This window comes from Equus caballus, chromosome 6 (assembly GCF_041296265.1).
Source record: "Equus caballus isolate H_3958 breed thoroughbred chromosome 6, TB-T2T, whole genome shotgun sequence".
Lineage (NCBI taxonomy): Eukaryota > Metazoa > Chordata > Mammalia > Perissodactyla > Equidae > Equus > Equus caballus.
In genome coordinates, this window is record NC_091689.1 from 39,091,714 (window position 1) to 39,109,313 (window position 17,600).

Genomic DNA, 17,600 nt, shown 5'->3' on the forward strand with positions numbered 1-17,600 from the left:
AACACAATCCTTCTTTCCTGTATCCCGCTTCTTAGCAGGGTCTAAGAATTTCTAGGGCCTCAGTGAAACGTGAGATTGATAAGGGAGGGAAAATCCTCAGATTTTGAAATCCAGATTGTGAAAGTCTTGGGGAGAAGGAAACAACATAGATTGTGAGCTCAAGGAAGTGGGGGGATGTGAAAGGACAGTATGCAATGGGTGCCCCTACCTCTGTCAGACCTGCCAGGGCCCCATATATTTGTTCTGGTCCTGGCTGCAGCTATGTATATCCTGTCTCCTTCAGTCCCCGGGGCCAGCATCGCGATACCATCTGCTTTCGTCATCTGCTATGTCCAGACCCCTCCTGTGAGGTGTGTAATAGCACAACCGTGGAGGTCAATCGGCTGCCGTTCCTGGAGGACCTGGAAGATGATACTGCCTCTGTGTCCTCTCTGGCTTCCACAGCTTCTGGGACTGAGTCATCATTCACTCTGTCCTCTGCCTTCTCAGAAGTCCCTCCAGGAGACCTAACATCATCCCCTCCACCTGACCCTTCCCCACCGCCCCCCTCCGTTCTGTCAGCTAACCCAATGACACCCTTAGCTGACTTTCTTTCACCCTCACCACCGGCTCACTCTATGCCACCAGAGCCTTTTCCTCCCTTGGAGTCCAAACTCCCAGGAGACCATTCCCCACCCCAACCCCTTGACCTTCCCCCTCTCCCACCGCATGACACCCAGGCAATGGATCCTATTCTCCAACCAGAGGCCACTCTGTCTCTGAATACGATCTTCTCTCTTGACTGCACCCTTTCCCAAGATATTAACCCCTTACCAAATTTGTCCCAGATAATGAATCCCAATGACTCACTGGCTTGTCATCACGCAGCACCAAGCCTGTCTGTCTCACCACCGACAGACCACCCTTTAACTGTGACTCACTCTAAATCGGTTTCCATCTTATTGAAGTCTGTCCCAGAGAACTCATCTCCAGATAGCCCTGGTGGGTTGTCCACTTATGTCCCAACAGTCAGAGGCACTGACCATTCAAGTCTGTCAATTTCAGAATTCTCTTGTTGTCAGGCTCCTGCCAAGAACATGTTCCTCCCCACATTATCACACTCTGATTTTCAACGAGAGCAAGTTTCCCTCCGTCTACCAGAGACCTGTCTCTGGGGAGACTCTGCTACCAATCACATGGAGGCCAGCAGCCATTCTTTCCTTGGCCTTAACTGTCAGTCATTCTTGGCAAGACAAATAAAAAAGAGAATGGATTTCCAGATTTTAGAGAAGAAAGAAAAGGAGGAAGGACTATTTTCAAATCAAATGTGCTCAGAAAACCAACGGATGTCTTAAGGGAATTCATTACAGCCACTTGACGTACAAGACACCACAGCCCCCAAAACTGGCTGGGACATCACAGGCAAACCAGAGCAGCTGAGCATTCGTCAACAGCTACTGTATGTCAAGGCTTTGGGAGAAAACTTGTAGCAGAAATATACCCAGCTCTTTTGGGGTCTTCCCTCTCTGCACAGTGAGTCCCTGCTGGCCACTCCTGGTTTCTAGTAGTAGTGCCCCACTAGGGTCGCATTTTGTCTTATTCAATGGAATCTGTAATGCTTCTGCAGTCAAGATGTGGGATCAAGAATCTCCACCACTTCCCCATTCTCACCCTCCTCCCTTCCCCGATGTACATCCGCAACCCTTCTCTCAGACCAACTCCCAATCCCAGCCCCCACCTTTCACTCAGGTCCAGCCCCATGCCCACCTTCAACCCCCACTCTCAATCCTACCATCTTCTTCTCCATCCCAGATTAGGGACCATGGAGTGTCTTTCCATAGATCCCAGATTGAGTCAGACTCTCATATCTCAACTGAAAATCAACACCTGAAATGGCACATGTTGCAGAAGCAACAAGAAAGTCTGTGGGGTTTAGTCCCTGCATTCCAAAAATCTCAAGAAGCCACTTGTCCTCAAGCTCTCACCCCTCCTTTGGTCAGCCAGTCCTCCCATGCCTATGTACCAGTCTCTGTCCTTCCTGGCCATTTTCATATCACCAGTGAACCCCAGGATAAAATGGAACTCCACATTCCAAGGAGGCTATTCTCACACTGCTGCCTCCATGCCAGTAGGAATCTGGAGTCTCTGTGTAAATGCACAGAAACAACTCAGAAAAAGGCAGACATTCTCACTCACAGCTCCTTCAGCTTCAGGGCCAGAGTAGCAGGGATCTAGCAGAGACTGAATTGAGTTTCCCAGGAAGCTTCCATGAGACGATCTCAACAAAGTTTCAACTAAGGCAGGACATGAAGAGGAATCTTGGATATATCCTAGAGAAGAGCCCAGAAGATAGTCCTCCAAGGGTCTCAGAATGCTACCTACTAAAGAGTCTGAGGGCTGCCTCAGAGACAAAAAGTAGCTGTGTGTGTCACTCAAGGAATTACTCAGGGAATGAACTCTTAAATGTCTCAAGGAAGGACACAGACCAGAATGAAATGAAAACCATTCTTAGATTACATCTAAGCCAGAAGTTTTGGCGGATCACTGCGGGGAGGAGCCCCCTCGGGGTGTGTCATTCATGGCTGGCTGAGGACAACCCATCCCCTCCTTCTGGAAGTCCCCAGAACAATATGGAAAACAGAAATTTGAAAAACATAACAGTAGCTGGGGTCCACCCCCAGATGACCACTCCAGAGCTTTCTTTTCTGGATCCCAACACCCGACAAGTGCTAGAAGCCCACATTATAAGGTTTTGCGTGAGTCAGAGGTGGGGCCTACCCCTCAAAGTTCTTGAATCCATAAAATCCTATAAGTTGAGAGAAGCCAAAACATGGCCTCTTCCCCAATTTGACTTTCTCTCCTCAGCCACCTATATTTCTGGGGTGGATTCCAAAGCTGACGTTTCCAAGCCCCTTGAGGAAAGCTCTAAAAGTTTTCAGGGAAATAAGGTGAAAACAACGAATTCAGTCCCCATCCTGGATCTTCCACTCCCTGCTACCTCATCTGTGGGCAACGAAGGACAGGGGGCCCTAAAACCATCCCACTCTGATATCGACCGGGAGCTTGCCAAGGACATCCAGGCAATCGAGCATGGCAGACAGACTTCAGAGATCCTCACACACAGCTTTATAGACAAAGTGAGTCAGAGTAAGACTGCACTAGACAATAACAGATGCAGCTGAGAGGTGTCCACAAGGCAAGCTGGGGCTGGACAAGTGCCAAGGGATGAGAATGTGAGTTCCAGTGATAGTGAGGACATGATTCAGGGCCAAAAGATGGTGGAGAAGAATTGAAAACATTTTTCCACGTCCACCATGAACTTCAGGGAGATATTCAAGGCTAAGGAGCTGTGCGTTCTTACATTACAATCTTGTGACATCTTGACAACCAACAAGTTGGGAAGCTCCCAAATGGTAAATATCAATGTGAGCAAAGTAGAAGCTACCCTGACCAGTGAATGTCCCTCACCAAAAATACCAGTTCCCCAAGATTCCAAACCATCAGACGTTAAAAAACAGCTCCTTACCGAGTTGAAGTTTCAATTGAAGAGCAAGGAACATAGCCAGCCTAAAGGCTCTGCTGCTGACATATCCCTTACTTCAGATAGCTTGCCTTCTGACTCCTCATGGACTCAGTCCCAGAGCATCTCCAGTGGGGACATGGGAGCTTCCCAGGTGCTGCAAGTCCACTTGAAGGACAATGGGGATTGGCGGGAACCCTGGGCCTCTAAGCATGTCTCATGGAAATGCCAGGATAGGAATTTCCCACCAGCTGCAAAGACAGTGAGACCTCTGGACTCCAGAGCAGGAGAATGTGGAAGCGAGGATTCAGGAGTTGGGACCTCTAAAGTCGGAAAGAAGAGCCACTCTATTGAGGACACCTCAATTCCCCGTATCTGTCACAGTATGAACAGTTTCCTCCTGAAAGTTACTTCAGAAAAATAATGAGGCAGTTTTTTCAGTGGATTAATTCCAAGAAAAAAATCACAGGGCAGGAAATTCCCCAGCAAAAAGCCAAGTTCACGTCAACCTTTGCACCGCTCCGAGACCCAGCTCAAAGTGCAGCTCTCATGAGCTGTGGGCCTCCTGAAGCTCATGAGCTCATGGCAGCCATCGGGAAGATCCTAGAGGAGAAACTGGCATGGAGATACGAACCTGAGGCTGCAGAGTTAAGTCAGCAGAAGGGGGAACTGCAGGCCCAGGTAGAGCCTGACGAGGGACGTCCCTCCAACTACGGGGCTCTCTCTGACCCACAGCCAGGGGAATGGGCAAGGACCACATCCTGCAGCCAAGATGCTGTCCCTCCTGACAAGAGTTTTCGTACAAGGGTTAGACAGAAAAGAGACAGGATCAGACAGCCCTGGAAAGTTGTGGCCTTCAAGGACCAGCATTTATGCAAGAGTCAACACCCTTCCCCACCCTACAGGGAGTCTGTGCCCCATCCAAGACCCACCTGCATGCATGATGTATGCCACGTCCCTCCGGCCACGCTCACCTCTAATGAAAGCACTGTGTTCAGAGATCTGACTCTTCTATTCAAACAGGAAATGCTTCTCCAACACTTCCAGGGAGGAAAAATGTCCCCAAAGAAATCATTCAGTCCTTGTTGAGAAAGCATTGCAGTTTTCACGAGAACACATCCTCTGATGAGAACCATGGTTAGCACAACCAAGGATACTGATCGTCCTCAATAAATGTTTCTGCTAGGAGAGAGTAGCGTTCTCTGTGTGGTGCTTTGGGGGAGTGGGTTTGGGGTTCGCAGTGCTTATGCTCAGGGAAAGGAAGGAGGGAAGTCAGCTCTGACTGATTTCCTCTTTTGGTTTCTGCAAGACGACCAGTCCCTTGTAGGGGGCCTGACAGTGGCTTTCTCAGTTTTATCTTGGGTCCTGTATTTGACCTTACTCAGATGTCCTGTACTGAAAACATTTTACTTTTTCATAAAAAGTACAAAAAGTTTACTCTAAAAACTTCCGGGCCTTTTCAAAATGAGAAAAACCCTTCAAGTCCAGAACTTGGCTCAACTTGTCTTTCCATCTGCTCCCTCACTATCCTGAACTATACACAGCTGCAGGGTGGGATGCGTTCCTCTGGAGGGATACAGCCAGAATTTCCCCTTGTTGCCTCAGAAAGTTTTGGAATTGGAAGTGTGGGGGTGTTTAGGCCCTGAGGTGAGTGGCAGGGGGAAATGTTGCTCTTGGATCTCTTGGTGAGGAATGAATGTCACCTGCTCCTAAGAGCCTTTCTCTCCCTCAGGAAGTCTGGGTGGTGGGCCACGTCCCCACGCCTCAGCTGACCCTAACGAAAATGGGGAGCAGTCCACCCTTCCCCTTCCTCTACCCTTCCTGGAGCAGAAGGGAGGAGAGAACTCGCAGCTCTGAAAAGGACCAGAGATAGGAATATTTTCCTGAAAACGGTAACTTACCTTCATTTAGAAAAAGTTGCTGATTCCTGAGTATCTCACAGGTGAGCAGTCAGTGCAGGTGTGCGTATGGGTGGGTTTTGCGATTGTGGACACTGGCGTGGCCAGGGCAGGGTCCAGGAACTGGGTGGGTCCCGCTGAAGAATCTGTTATATGTGGGGTGTTAATCTGTCTGGAAGGCACATTCTGAGCTCAACAATGAGGTCTCCCTGCATGTGAGGACACCTCAAGGAATGGGAAGAGCCGCTCCCGAGGGAAACTGCCTCAGGATGCCCAGCTTGGTAGAATTATTGCAAGACCAAGAGATCACCTGGCTATCATTTGTAGGAATGGTCATCGGGCAGCCACCCAGAATTTGGGGCAAAAGGAGACAACAAGTAGGGAAAAAGGAATGGTGGAGTGAGTGGAAAAGGAAGGAAAAAATGAGGAGGGGAAGAATGACCTTATCATCACTCCTCATGATCCCTGAGGGTCACTTCGAGCTCAAAATGTCCCTTCCAGACAGATTAACACCCCACATCCTGGCCATCCACTCCACCCAGCACTACCTTACCTAGGCCTCACCTCCTGGAGACTAATCAGGGCTGGGGGGAGCACAATGATACCACTGCATCTAAGAGAACTTGGGATAGTCTTCGAGATTGAAGACAGTATCTCCAGGAATGTTGTCAAGGAGGTTGTCCTCTCATTTGGTGCCTGCCTTCCCAGCCATGCTACATCTTACACCAAGGTTACAGTAATTTAGGGGTGGGTTAGTTACTATATAACAAATACCCCAAAAGTTAGTGGCTTAAAAAACCAAGTATTTATTAATTCATAGTTTCTGTTGGTGAGGAATCTAGGCAACGCCTACCTGGCTTCTCTGCTCCAAGGTCTCTCACAAGGCTGCAATTAAGGTGTCAGCTGGGGCTGGGGTCTCATCTGAAGGCTTGACTGGGGAAATACACGCTTCTTTGCTCACTTCTATAGCTGCTGGCTGGATGCAGTTCCTCAAGGCCTGTTGGACTGAGAGCCTCAATTCCTGGATGGCTGTTGGCTGGAGGCAACCTTCAGTTCCTTGTCATGTAGGCCTCTCCAACATGGCAGCTTGCTTCATCAAAGCCAGGAGAGAGTCTGCTAGCAAGACAGAAGTCACAATCTTGTAAACTAATGGGGGAAATGATATCCCATCACCTTTCCCTTATTCTCTTAGTCAGAAGCAAATCACGAGGTCCAGCTTACACTCAAGGGGAGCAGTTTATACAAGGGTGTGACTAGCAAAAGAAGGGATCTTTGGAACCTTCTTAGAACTCTTCCTAACACAAGGGTTTCTTCTTGGACATCCCACTGAGTTCACTGAAGCAAAAGTGACCAAAGGGACCAAGTGGATCCTTGTGCTCACCCATATCCACGTCATCAAAGTTAAAGCTGTTTAATGGCTAAGCGGAGTAACGTCTGGTAAGAAAAAGATCAAAGAGATTGAAGCATCCAAAGAAGGAGGGAAAGGTGGCATGGAGGGAAAGGTGGTGTGGGGTCATCATGAATGGTAAAGTGAAAGGAGCCCTTAGAACCACCTGCCTCACCACTGCCAGTATTCAGACTTAGAGGGGAGGAAAAATTAGGTGCAAGACGGCTCATCCTCGCTGCGCCACCGTATCTCCACTCTGCTGTAGCTCCCCGACTATAGGCCTAAAGAAGCAACCTTCAGTTCCCATAGAGATAGCCAGGCTTACAGAGGAAGCAAACCCTACAGCTTGCAAGGTTTAACTTCTGCTCTTATTGATATATTTAATATAGCACATCCAGCATTTCAAATTTGCTTCTCACAGCTTGAACATCAGAGAGAATGAATCACACAATCGATGGCAAAGCCAGTACTAGGGAATTCAGCATGTAGCTCCCATTCTGGGATGTTTTGCATGAACCCATTGCCAAAGAGCTTCTAACCAAGAGAGAGGTGGTGGCTCAAAAGGGCTGACTTACTGGCTGGGGTCACAAAACAAGTCATACCTGGTGCCCAGATATTTGCTTCTATTCAGAGAAACACTGGATGAGGCAACGAGACAGAATTTGCACACTCAGCACATCTAGGCAGTGAACTGTCCAAATGAGGTGACAGTACCACCCAGGAGTGATCCCACACTCTTGTTCTGCTTCTAGTACTGTTTTCCTTTTTCCCAGATTCCAGTTCCTATGGGAAAGCAGGACTCTTACCAAAAGAAGGAAAACGTATTAGCTGAACAGTGACTGGAGAGATGAGGATGAATTTCTCTAGAAACGGATTTCATGGGCTTGCTGCTTATACCCAGGGATCAGTGCTGTGCAGCTTGGGGGGCGCGGGGGTCTCATTTACATGATATTCTGTGGCGCCTGAAGAATTTTCAGTGACATAGAATGGGATGGGAATGGGTTACCTGAATTTTTATACCCTCAAGCCCACACTCCAAACCTAATGTCAGGGCGAATAAAATGCATGAATTGACTGGTACCTTGATGTGGCTTGGGTATGGGAACCCCAGATCCCAGCTTCAGGCACTGTGAATTTCTCTGGTACCAGGTGCTGCCTAAGGGAATCAGCTTTCTTGAGGCAGCCTTCACATGGATTAACACTCTGAACTGTGCCCTAATCTGCAGCCACAATGAAGGGGCCCAGGCTATGAGAAGGGGCTCTTCTCTCTCTCTCTTTTTTTTTTAAAGATTGGCACCTGAGCTAACAACTGTTGCCAATCTTCTTCTTCTTTTTTTCTCTTTTTTCTCCCCAAATCCCCTCAGTACATAGTTGTATATTTCAGTTGTGGGTCCCTCTAGTTGTGGCATGTGGGACGCCGCCTCAACGTGGCCTGATGAGCGGTGCCATGTCCACACCCAGGATCCAAACAAGTGAAACCCTGGGCCGCCAATGCGGAGTGTGTGAACTTAACCTCTTGGCCACGGGGCTGGCCCCGGGGCTCCTCTTGAGGCCTTTCCTCTGGAACTTCCATTGGCCCTGGATCAGAGCCTAAATTAGGCTATTTTCCTGGGGTCACAAGGACACGTTTGGTCTTCCTTAGGGAGGCCAAGTGGAAGCTCAGAGATTTGTGGAGGCTGCCTCCCTATCTCTCCCAGGAGACTCGGCGTCTGTTCCTTCCTTCTATGGGGGCCCGGAGGTAGAGAAGGAACTGAGTATTATGCAAGTTTAGCAATGCTTCACTGTGGGAGAGGGTTGGGCTGACAAGAGTAGGTAATTTTCCTTTGCAGGGATTCTTGCCCAGCTTGAGGCAACCTTCATTTGAAACAGGATAATGCTGTTTCTACCCTCCACCTGAGGGGACTCCAGAAGGAATAAAAGTTACCTTTCCTCATTTGTCTTACAGGAAGTTCTGGGCTTCTGGGTTCAGGAGTTATTAATGGCTTTCATGTTTCCTGAACCCAAGCAGAAGTTGTGAGATACCTGTTGTACAGTCCTGTCCAGACCCTCATGTGGGAGGAGACTTTAGCTGGCTGCTCCAAGGAGAGAGGAGATAGGGGTTGACACAAGTGCTGGGGTGAGAGAAGGAGAGTTGCCTAAAGGTAGCAGTGGCTCCAAGACCCTGAGAATCAGCATGTAGAGACGAGTTCCTTAGGTGGGCGGGTTCTGTGTGGAAGTCCTCTAGGAGACAGCACAATGTTTTAAGTGATGAAGTGATGATGCTGAGATGACTAATCATCAAGCCCCATCATCTTGAGAGCTGTCGCAAGACACGGCATTGCTCACACTTAGCACAGAGGCTGTGCAGCCACTGGCCTTTCAATGGGCCTGAAGGGCTTGGGCAATGAAAATCCCAGGGGCAACCAAGATGGACTCAAGATCACAGGCTCTTACCTACATATTTGATGGTGAATACTTAACTATATAGGCAAAAAGCTCCCATTAATGACTACTATTGTATATCTTCCTACCCTTTAAAATGGGGTCTTTGAGCCAGATTTAATTTAATTTAGAAAAATTAAGTACTGCTTATTGTACTTCAATGTTGTGAAACAAATTTATGCTTTTTACGTACGTTATCCCATTTAAACTTTACAATGCTTTGAAGTAGGTTTCTTTACCCTCTTTTATAGAAGGGCACGACCTGAAGGACAGAGAAGGTAATATATATTCAGAGTGCTAGCACAGAAGAGGGAGCCAGGGATGGAGAGACCCCTTACGCTGTGAGGGATTCTTTGGATGTAAATGATGGCAAGTACAATTCAACTGACTTTAAAAACAGGATCTGTTAACTCAGGCACCTGAAAAAGCTCTGGGAGTAAGGCTGCCCTCAGGCAGGAGGATTCATTTTGGGGCTCAGCTGATGTCATCAAGTTTCAGTTTCTATCCATTTCTCTGCTCTAGATTCTGGACTGGCTACCTTGTAAGTCTGTCTGGCAAGTTCGTAGCTACATCTTCCAAACTAAAAGCGCAGCTAAAAATGGGTTGTTTCTCCCACTAGTCCCTTCAAAAGTCCCACTGTGCCTTATTGTCTCCAGTTGGGTCACATGCCCATCCGTGACCAATCACTGTTGCCAAAAGCATGGACCAATCTTTTTGGCCAAGCCTGACTTCAATGCCCTCCTTTAAAGTAAGAGCGTTAGTGATAAACAACTCCACTTGACATGGACTGAAACTGACAACGGGGTTAGATCCCCAGAGGGCAAAAGAAGGACTATTTTTAGAAGGTGAGTGAATGCTGAGTGTCAAAATAAAAACAAAAACAAAACGGATGTCTGCTTCAGCCCTCTCTCTCACCACCCCATTTCTGCCTTCTTGTCCAGAGTCATGCCATGGACTGAAGGTTAGAGTTAGAGGAAATGCCAATTCTGTGGAGGACAGGAAAGGAACTCAAAGTGGAAGGAATCAATCAGAGGCCCCAACATCCATGCGGATAGACCATCCAATGATCTGATCTCTCACTGTCTGCTCCTTCTCATCTTAGAGTCCTTTACCTTCATTCCAGTTCAGTTATGGCCATATCCTAGAACTTATCACCAGCAACATTTGTGTGTTCTGAAAAAATACAGTCTGACATTCCACCCTTTATCCTCTCAGCTTCTGCCCTCAGCATGCTAATGCCTCAACCTATTCAGGAACTACAAGCCACTCTATACTTTCCCCTGCTCACCTGACAACATTTGTCTTCATTTCCTCCCTCTCCAAGGAAAACTTCATGGGGCATCACTTAATCCTAAACCTAAATATACTGCTCTGCTCTAAACAGCCTACCCCCTTCTTTCATTCGTCCTGTCTAGCAAAATCCAACTCTGCCTTTTTTAGAACTGCCTTCAAATAAGGGCCTGCTTCCTCTTGGATAAAATCACACAAGTGTGTTTGTGCCCCATAAACTTCTGTTCTACATCTGTTGCTCAGCTCCACCACTGCCTCAGAATCCAGTCATTCCTCCTGTGTTACCATGTGCCAGACGCTCTTCCAAGCACTTGGGACACCCAGTGGAGGCAACAAACAGAGGCCCTGTCTCGGGGGAGCTTCTGTGATTGTTTTCTCAGTCAACTCGCTTGCCTAAGTTGTCAAAACAATTCCACTTTCCTACACCTTGTCCACACTCCTCGCTCATTGATCATATGTGCTGGACCACCAGAGGGAAACAGAGAAGTCATCAGATGGGAACTTTTCTTCATAAAAACTTCAAAACAAAACAAAACCAAAACCAAAATGAGGTCCTCCATGTCATCTTTCCTCCTTCCCTCCCACCATACTGAAAGGTTTCCCTCAATGCTTTCCTTAATCCTCCCAACCTGGGATCTGCCCACCCTTTCCAAGTCACAACACTTTCACATGTGTGGACTATCTGCCTTAATTATCTACTTTTCCAGAGGACCAAGACTACATTTACCTCATCACAGCTGGAAACACCAAGCAGAGCTCAGAATCCTCTGGAGGAATACATTGGCAATGGGAGGGATCTATGGGGAGGTCCTGCCCAGCATGCTCTGGGGAGGGCCACGTCCGGGGGCAGGGCCTGAGAGACTCTGAGAGCCTGTTTGGCTTCTTGAGGGCGACGGCACCAGCAACATGGCCAGACATCTCACCTCAGGCTTCTGGAAGATATGAGTTGAGATTTAATTCAAAGACAGGTTCTGAGGAAGGTTTCTGGATGCCTGAGTGACCTTCCCCACTGCCCAGCCTGAAGGATCCTTTCCTCCATCTGCCATTTCCATTGTGGTGGGCAGGCCCTCACAGCCCCTGAGCCCCCAAACTCTCACTCCAGGCCCAGCCTTAGAAGGTGCTCAGAGGCCTGGGGGCAGGGCTGTGCCTGCCCAACACCACCCCCTTTGACGATGGCACTCTTAGGAACTCCACCAAGGTGAGAATAGTAATAAATAGAGTAACAATATTGACAACTGTTAAGGCTTCACCTTACACTGGCTGCCTGGCCTTGCACAAGTAGCCTGAGTCTCAGATCTCATCTATTATGTGCAGATACTGATGTGTACTGATAGGGTTGGTCCTCGGAACTGGAATGACTGAGTAAAGAGTTTTGAACAGTGTTTACCTAACACTAGAAGTTTAATATGTGCTACCCATTATTATCACTCATTTAAAATGCTAGGCTTCCTGTTTATTATTTTAGAAGTATCAATTTACCACTCATGCATTCTTCCTTCCTTCAGAATGAATTTATTTAGTACCTAACATGTGCCAGACACTATGCCAGGCTCTGGAATACAATGGTAAGCAAAAAGGTAGAGTCTCTGCCTTCATGGATCTTACAGTCTAGAGGGGAGATCAGGCAGAAATTAATCATACAAGATTGTGTAAATGTCCCATGTTACATTCTATGAAGGGTTCATGAGCTGGTTGTCGGTGCCAAGGGAGCTTAAAACATGGGGATTTGGCCTAACCAAGGAGAAGAGGGTCTTCCTCACTCATCCCTCAGGAGCTGATAAGGCTTAAGAGGTAAAAGGTGAGTAGGAGACAACTTGGCAAAGCAGGGAGGGAGAAGTGTTCCACGCAGAGGAATCTGGGTGATGAGAGCAGAGAGAGTGAGGAGGGAGGAATGTGATGCAACAAGAAGAGGGAAAAGCGTGGGAGGCACAGATTAAGCAGAGTTCTCTGGGCCAAATCAACTAGTTAAGTCTTTGGAGCAATGGGGAGCCAGGGGAAATTTTTAAGTTAGGATATATTTATATGTGTAGGGTATTCAGATTTTAGTTGTATTATTTGAGTTTCCAAAAGATTACTGTGAATTAATACTGTGAATTAATGAATTACAGTGATTTAATGTGAAGAATGCTTTGGATGGGGTAAAGAGGATGTGAGAGACCAGTGAGAAGGCCACTGCAGTAATCTACGAGAGAAATGATGTCAGCATGGACCACAATGGTGGTGGCCAAAGTGGAGTAACGTGGACGGATGTGAGTGGCATGACTTCATTAATTCTAATAAGACGGAACATTTTTCCTTTTGTTTCGCTCCAGTGCCCAAGAGGTACAGGTTGGTGCAAGATGTGGGGTCTTTTATAGAGTTGAACAAGTCAGCAGACACGAAACATTTGAAAAGGCTGCTTGAACTGCTGACTAGCCAAAATCAAAGAGGAAGTTGACCTTCAACCCTTTGTTTTATTCCAGCTGCAGAAGTCATTTTCAGTTACTCTCTGATTCAAGTAAACACCACTCCCTGTCACCTTATCCCTTTGAGGGTTGGTTCACTTCTACATTTTCACTGGGACATGATTCTCACAGACAGTAGAAAGTTCGGCACCCAGACCTGCAGATGTGAAGACACTTGCTCCTCTCTCGAACTATTAGTACTTCTGGGAAACACGTCCCAGTGCCAAACTGTCCTGGTCCTGAAATGACCCCGTTATTTGGGGAGGTAGTAAAGGAAATTACATGTTTTAAACCCCGAGCGGCACTCTCTTTGGACATCGAAAGGTGTAAATGATAAAATACTTACTAGACTTAAAGACCAGGGAGTAAACGGGGGGCTGGATGCTGCCCAGACTCTGTGTGTCAGCAAAACATATCAGCTCAGCGAAGTAACCCAGGACCAAGTGTTTTCCTCAGTGGAATAGTTAGACAACAGAGGTGGGCAATTTAGAAAAGATAACTTCTTCTGTCCCTGCTTTAGAATTTCTATTACAAACAAAACCCAATCCTTAGCAAGATTTAAGAGCATGGGACAAAGACTGCTAGATGTTGAACTGCTGGGAGTGGAGCCCACGTTTTATTTGTCTTTGTATCCAAGCACATCCGCAGTGCTTGCCACGAGGCAGATACTCAGTGAATGCTGGGTGGATCAAGGATTCCTCTGTGTTTTCATGGGGTATTTATATGGTATGGGAATTCAGTCATTTTTTGCCTCACTAGGTACAGATGGATGCTTTCTGTTCTCCATGTTTACTTTGAACACCATTTAGCTACAGGGATGTTCTAAAATGAAATAATAAGGAAACCAGCTTTAATACTATTTTATATATACAGACAGATACACTTTCTGACCACGTGCAGATATGAATGCTCTCCCTGGAAGATGCTTTTGTAACCTAAATTGCACTAGAATGAGGTTAGAGATGGGGAAGAAAGGGAAAGTAAGGTAAAACTCACAGCTTAATTTCTAGACAGGATTGCTGCTTTAAAAATGAATTTCAGGGGCTGGCCCCGTGGCCGAGTGGTTAAGTTCGCGCGCTCCACTGCAGGCGGCCCAGTGTTTCGACGGTTCGAATCCTGGGCGCGGACATGGCACTGCTCGTCAGACCACGCTGAGGCAGCGTCCCACATGCCACAACTAGAGGAACCCACAACGAAGAATACACAACTATGTGCCGGGGGGCTTTGGGGAGAAAAAGGAAAAAATAAAATCTTTAAAAAAAAAAATGAATTTCAGGTGCTTCTTGGCATACTTGGCCCAAGCACTGGAGATTTAACAGTGATTTGTGATTTGGTGTGACACAGAACATGGCCCAATGGTCCTCTATCCTTTGAAGCAGTTAGTCTCTTCTCTTGATTGCTGTTCTGGACTTTCTCACCATCACTCCCCATCAGGGCCCCATTCCTTCTGCTCTGTCCTAGTGGAACAGTCCCTTGACCTTCATTCTCCCACTACTCTAGTCTCGACTTCTCCTTGTTGCCAGATTACTCTATTATTGCTTCTCAAATTGTGGTTCCCAGACCAGCAGCATTAGCATTGCCTGGGAACTTGTTAGAAATGCAGATTCTCGGGCCTCACTCTGGACCTACTCAAGAAGAAACTTTGATGTGGGGCCCAGCAATTTTAACAAGCAAGGTAATCTCCAAGGTGAGAACCACTGCTGTACGTAAAGCTCAGTTCTGAGCATATCACACCTTTGCCCAATACCCTTTATTGCTTCCCTGCCGACAAACACATGAGTGTGTGTGTGTGTGCATGTCTGTGCGCGCCCTTCTATCCAAGGCCTTCTGCAATCAAGCACCAGCTCAGGTGTCCCCACGCAGGGAGGTGTGTTCCACAGTCATCCTAATGGGTTACCTGCTCTTCCCTCTGCTCTCCTGCCACCTCTCTCTGTTAATGTTGGGTCCTCTGCTATAAATACCCACCTCCTCCCTCTCCTTGTAGAAACCTTACTCATTCTTTAAGGCTCACTTAAAAATTAATATTTATCTAAGGAATCCATACCTGTGCCTTTAAAACCAAATAGTACTGAAGGCTTTATAAAGAACCACGGCAGGCCCTCCCCCACCTCACAACCCCAATCCTTCCTATGCCCCTAGTTCCATTCGCCATGGAAACCACTTGAGCCATTTCTATCATAGTTGTTCTGGTGTTTACCTCTATTTATATAACTAATATGCAAATACTTGTATTTAAAAGTAATTTTAAAATATTAGACACTAACTTCTTGCCATGGTAGATAAAATTTGAGTAGGTAAAATTGCAGGTGGATGAAATTTGGTCGACACCCCATTCCCCTCTTCACTCTTCTCAATCTGTCCTCACTTAAATCTTTATTCATGCAAAGTTCATCTTGGCATGGAAGGTGACCCCTTTCCTGGAACGTGTTCAGAGACTGCTCTTTCCCGGCTCCCACAGAGCTGTGTATCTCTCTTAGTGCACTGTCCCCCTTGCCCTTACACGTTTGTATGCATGTGTCTCCCATTACCACCAGCTTGTAAGAGCCAGGAAAGTCTAATCCGTCTTTTACTTTCTCTGAATCCTCCCAGGGCAAAGCACAGGGCCTAGGATATAGTACACACTGAGCAAATGTGGCCAATTTAACCGTAAAGTAAAATATCTGCCTGACCTTTGAAGCTTGCTGGTGTGACAGCAGTACTTGGAATGAGTCTTCCCGTTCCAATGTGGTTTTCCAACATTATTGTGGGGAATAGTAAACTGGAGTCAGGAGACTTGAGCCACACCACCTTCTTGGTGACTTCTTTTAAGACCTTGGGGAAGGCGCTTAATGGTTTTGCTTCCGTTTTTTCATCTATAAAGTGGCAACAATAATATCTATGGACAGAGTTGTAGGGAGGACCAAATACAACAGCACAGGTTATCAGGTATAAGGCATTACATTGATTCCTTATGTTTAAAACAAAAAGGCAAACCATTTTATGGTAGCACATAGGGCTATAATGAACATTAAAACCAACCTTTAAATAGAAAACTTTATTTTTAGATGATCCAGGGGGTCTTTCTTCCAAGATCAGCCTAAGATTTTTTCGGAGGAAACTGTATTCTCATTGTCCTGAAATTTGAAGCAAGAAAATTCAATCATTTAAGACCATTTGCCTATTCTGACTTGTTGATGAGAAATCACCACTACTGCCACCCTTTTAGCCTCTGAAGGGATTGTAAGCTTTGTCTTGATTTGATGGCTCAAAAATAAAATCTACCAAAGGCACATTTTCTAAGCCTTGTCTGGCTCTACCCATTAGAAAAGTGTGAGCTACTGTTCTATCAAAACTAATTATATTTTAAATCTACAACCAAGTCTCAATTACCAAGGTTAATGGGACTACATGCATACGTAATTCTCTCTTACATTTATACAGTGCTTTTAACTTCTTCAAAGCACTTTTCACTGTACTGCATATATAAAACAGATGCATTTTTTTGAATCCACAAATAAGGTAAAAAATAAATCTTAAGATCAATAATTTCAACTTTGTACCTGTCAAAAGCTATTAGAACTTGCAAAATTGTCTAATAGGACTTTCATTGCCCTACTCTCCTCTCGACCCCTCTCAACTAAGGCCAGAAAAGACCGAAAGATCTGGAGGAATCTCCAGAGGAGAGGAAGCCAGAGAAGGAAGGAAGCCAAGGACCTGGGCCATCCACAGCCTGGATCATTAGCTCCAGCGTAATTGAGAATAACTGACTGTATGTGTGACTATGGCCAGAAAATCCAGAAAGAGATGAAAAGGCAAAGAAAATGATGTGTGAGTAACAGTATTTACAGGGTCTGTCTTTGTCATTCTCTCAACAAGCATTATTGAGTGCCTACTGTAATGACAGTTGCTTTCAACAAAGAGGATAGACATAGCAATGAACAACCCAGGCAAGACTGCTATTTTCATAGTGATGACCTTCCTGAATGGTACAGACAGACAACAAACACAAAGACACACAACTTCACATAAACAAGATAACTTCAGGTGGCACTAAGCTCTGTGGAGTCCATAAACACAAGAATGTGATAGAGCCTTGGGGAGGGGATGCTGTTGTAGATAAGGTAGCCAGGGAAGGCCTCAGGGTATCTGAGCTGCAATCTGCGAGAAGAGCCCACCCTGTGCAGGTCTGCAAACCAGAGGATGGAATGAGTGAACTCGCCAAGTATGCTAGAGGGAGAGGGGTCCAGGCCAGTTTCAAGGGGTTCCAGGAAAGTCACTGTTCTGTGGTTATTCACTTTGTGTCCTTTTGGGGATATTACTAAAACCTCTCCAGGACCCCGGATTTATTGCCTCTACAATGCGGGTTGCTAACACTGATCATCACCTGGACAGGGGAGCGCTGAGAAATAATGGGTAAACAATTGTGAGGAGCCACATAAATGCTAAATAATGCTCACGGTAATAAGCTTTTATTAAAGTCAGCACCTTGATAGGCAGCTCACAATCGGATACCTTGGCAAATGTGTAAATTGACGTGGCTGCTCCCTGTGCACACCAGCACCATCCTTTAAAACAGAAAAATTAAATGAGCCTATGGTCATGATATTCGAAGTAGTTAGTGATCAAACAACTGTCTGGAGAGAAAGCTGGTGTGTGAAGTGTAAAATGGGAGCAGGAAGATA

General features: G+C 46.4%; 1 long non-coding RNA gene across 3 annotated transcripts in view; it reads right to left on the reverse strand.

Moving 5' to 3' along the window:
• LOC138915083 (uncharacterized) overlaps positions 1–17,600 on the reverse strand; it is a 73,555-nt gene that overhangs the window by 29,197 nt on the left and 26,758 nt on the right. Inside the window, exons 6-9 of one of the 3 annotated variants that reach the window (XR_011439615.1) lie at positions 15,958–16,052; positions 15,609–15,814; positions 6,251–6,510; positions 5,401–5,543 (exon numbers count right to left, since the gene is read on the reverse strand). This is a non-coding gene — a long non-coding RNA (uncharacterized lncRNA). Of the gene's footprint in view, positions 1–5,400; positions 5,544–6,250; positions 6,511–13,673; positions 13,762–15,608; positions 15,815–15,957; positions 16,053–17,600 lie in introns of those variants that run through there. The other 2 variants (XR_011439614.1, XR_011439616.1) reach the window with 2 other exon arrangements.